The following is a 4,011-nucleotide window of genomic DNA, read 5'->3' as shown; positions in this document are numbered from 1 at the left end:
ACAGTGGCTGTCAAAGGGACAACTGCGATTTTTCTCAGTGTCTCCACCTCCGTTTAAAACTCAGGTCTGAAAGCGTGGTGGTAACCGGCCTTTTATATATAGCCTGCTATGAGGAGCAGAAGTTGAGTCATCTCTTCTCTCTAACATCCTGCGTTGAGTACTTTGGGAGTAGCTTTTCTGTGAGCGCAGCCTCTGACAAAGCGGAGAAGAAGCACTAGAAATAGCGGCCCTACGCAGGTTGTCCAAGTCTGATGTCCTTGCCCTTGGAATTCAGATCGGTGAACATCCAGAGTGCTTAGTGTGTCACCTGGCAGATGTCATCCTGTGGAATGACATTGAAATAGAAACCTTAGGCAGAGGAAAGATCTGGGTGGCTAGTCCAGATGAGTTAGCAGGTAGGAAGCAGAGCTTCCCCTGGTCCTCTCCATTTTTGGTTTTGAAGTAATACTGTGTTATGTGGCCACTCCTTGCAGGTGCCTTCTAGCAGTAGCCAGTTAGGAAGAAACAGACCTGGAGAGACTTCTTTTAGACTGTTTGGTATGTTTGAAATCCTCAACACATTTAGAGGAACAGGATATGGGAAGCTCAAGTTGCACTCTGGGCTGGAGGGGGAGAAAAAAGGGCAGTTCTCAATCATTTGAAGTTTAGCACTCTTTGTCTGCATTACATCTTGCTATGGTACCAAGTACCATATTAGTGATCTGTGACTCTGGGCAAGTTGGTCATTTTAATTCTCTGAAGTGTTGCTGTGACACATACCGGCCGGAGCTTTGAGCACAAGCATAGCGCTACTTTGATGCTTTCATTTTTCTCCTCCCGTCTTACGGCTACATCCAAGAGGATGCAGTGTTCAGCAGTTCAGGAGGAGCTGGTTCCTTTAAGGAGGCTACAACCACGTTGGGGTTTATTTTTGTAGGGGTCTCGCTTGTAGGTCTGGTTCTTGCCACCTTCAGAATGTGCCCCTGGGTCATCTGTTCCTTTTGATCTTGTAAGCGAGTGAACGCCGGAGGGGCAAGGGAAGGTGTGGAGTCATCACCACAGATGCTGAGGGGTATTTGCTTGATTCAGCGTAGTCTATCAGTAAAAATTGCCTTAGTTTCCAATGGAAGTGTGGTTTTCGTGGAAGAGCTATAAGTGAATGGTAGGAGAAAATAAGCAGCTTATCCGATGGTGGATTATTTCATTTAGGGAATCTCTTTGTACTGACGCCAGGGGAAGAGGATTAGCGGTGACCTGTGATGGGTATAGTAAGGAAAAGCTCCAGAGATTGCTACAGCTGCTGGTGCTGATCTTGGATGCTGAGCTTTTCTCAGTGGCATGGACCCCTCCTCTTCTTCTGTCACATGATATTGGTATATTTCATAGCAAATAGCAGTTGCACCTGACTTCATGTGGCCATAAATGCCGGTCAAGGGCCGAAGGCCTGGTATTGTTTTTAGGTGGAGTTTGTCTTCTGTTGCTAGTTTTCTCTCTAAAATTAGCTCTGCTTAATTTTTTTTTTTTCCTTAAGCCTGCCCAAGCCTCCTGACTCTTCTCAAATTAAACTGACAGCATTGATTCATACGCTTCTTATTCTGCTCAAAGAAGAGCTGGCTAGTGGGTGTGCTCTGTCTTAGCTACTAGTAACTTTCAGTTCTTTACTTTTTTATATCTTTTAAGTACGGGATGAGCAATGAGGTCCGACTTAAGAAGTTCTCTGGGTAGACTGGTTTGTTTTCATGCTTCCTGTCTGACTTTGACTCGTACTCAAAGTTCAAGTTGAAGTTCAGTGGTTGAAAATTACAAAGACGTTTTCCAGGAGCTGAAGTCTGGCGGCTGAGATGGTGACAAGAGATTGTAGTACTTAGATGTGATTATCTGTGAACAGGATATGCTTAGCAAAGAGCTTTTCCTGGGTTTTAGTTCTTGTTCGTCCTGTTACAGTTAAGTGCCCGTTATTTATGCAGACTCTTCTGAAGAGGCGAGTTGAGTGTTACCTCCACAGAAAGAGCAGATAAGCCCTGTTCGTTGTAGGAACTGATTCATAAGAAATGTAAATCGGTGTGGATAGAGCTGATGCAACCAGTTCTGGGGAAGGCAGTGAACCTGTGCTCGTTCATGCCAGCGGCAAATCCCTCTCCCTGACCTGCACTGTTCACCGGTGCTTCTGGGCAAGGTGGGCTCGTCTGCTTCATCTACAGCACCCGGCCCATCTCCACATAAAGCCCGATGAACTTCTTTGGAGTGCCCAACAGTGCCAGCACGTCTAGAAGCAGGGTTAGAGTTAGCTGCTTTATTATAACCGTGCATCTGTGTAGGAACCAGTAGCCCTTTAAGCTGTTTTCCAGGGAGATGTGTTTTCAAGGAGGACTGATGAGAAGCATCAGCAGCTGGAGCCACTATCATCCGTCGCAGGGCTCTGCCCAGATGCGAGAGGGAGAACGAGCTGTTCTCACGAGGAGTACGGACGAAGGCAGGTGTCGCTCTCCTTATCGCTTCGTTGTGCGTTCTTCTGCATCTGTTATTTAGCCTGTGGTCATTTTTTCGGTGTTTCAGATGATATAAAGAGGCTACTGTTTTTATTCATAAAGCAGTGGTTGAGAAGTTCACAAAAACAACCACCACCTTATTTTTCTTCTCTTCTGACTCCCACCCCTTCTCTCTCACACGCCCCTAGCAGCCATCGGCCCTCGTTTTGTGCGGCCCAGAGTTGCAGTTACCAAAGGCAGTGTGAGATGACACAGCTGAAAGTTCCCAGCCATAGTCTAGTGCCGAAGTATTAGTCAGCACAGCATGAAGATTCACTTCTTTCCAGGTAGCTTTCACCCATAGTAGTGTTTCTTGCTTCTAGAATGACTGTGACAACAGGGGTAACATCTGTCCTTGGCTGCACAGTGTCCTAATTTCCTATCTAGCGTACATTGTTGCTTCACAATACACAGATGCAAACTTCTGGATTTTTCCTCCTTTGCTGACAACAATCTAAGAAGCCTCATTTTTGCAACCCTCTAAGTGTTTCTTGATATCTTTAATTTAAAACGTCTAACCTTAATGACTGTGACTGGAATTTAAGCTTTTATCCTTTCTTGAGAGCACATATTTGACACAGAAATAATATCCTGGAGTCTAAAATGCTACAGTCTGCAGTAGTGATGGTGTGATTTGAGATTTGTGCTGCAGATAGGAAGTACCAGACAGCTATTTAAAAATACCAAAAAGGCTTTTTTCATTTTTTTTAGATTTAAGCTTAAGTTGAGGGAGCTGTCTGGGGTGATCTGATTGGTGAAATTCGTTCATTACTTGATTATCTTTTGCTTTAGAGCGTGGATTGTGTGTTTTGTTTTGGTTTGGTTTTTTTTCAGAATTTGGCCCTAGGCAGCGGCCCTTGAGTTCCCTGCTTTCTGGAGAAGCTAGCAGCTTCTGATTCCTAGCCTGGGATGGTGGCCTTTCTAGCAGAGTCATTGAGTGTGCTTCAAATAATGAATCAGCCTATGAAGTTGTGAGTTTTGTGCATGGCAGAAAGGGACAGCAGAATGTTGTAAGTGTTCTTTTCCTTACCTGATACACTGGCATTGGAAACTGCCCCACTAGGGATTTTTTGCTGCCTTTGTGTGAAAGGAAAATGAAGAGACAAGGAAAGGGGTGAAAGCCTTCTGAGCCTGTATCTGCAAAACTTAGAGGTGCCTGTTTGTACCAGACTGAAAAACCATTTTCATGCCTAGCTGGTGTCATCAGGCGGCCCTTAATCTGTAAGCAGTTCGGGGTACGGCAAGGGTCCCAGGGAAGCGATCTTTCGATATCGGTGGCATAACGGTGCGGTAGTTAGAGCTGACATGGTAGGGAGAGAGCGATCACCCAGCAAAGCTGAGAGGGAGGAATGTTTGCACAAACCAAAGCTACAGGGAGTGCGAGAAGTGCTGCAGCCTTTCTCTTTTCTGCGAGGCTAGATAAATAACAACAGTTTTATCAGATGAAAGCCCTGGAGTTAAGGCAGGCCAGAAGCTATTTTGCAGGCCCTTCTGCCAGCCCGCT

Source organism: Apaloderma vittatum, unplaced genomic scaffold (genome assembly GCF_000703405.1).
Source record: "Apaloderma vittatum isolate BGI_N311 unplaced genomic scaffold, ASM70340v1 scaffold3725, whole genome shotgun sequence".
NCBI classification, from domain to species: Eukaryota; Metazoa; Chordata; class Aves; order Trogoniformes; family Trogonidae; genus Apaloderma; species Apaloderma vittatum.
This window is presented reverse-complemented; position numbering follows the sequence as displayed.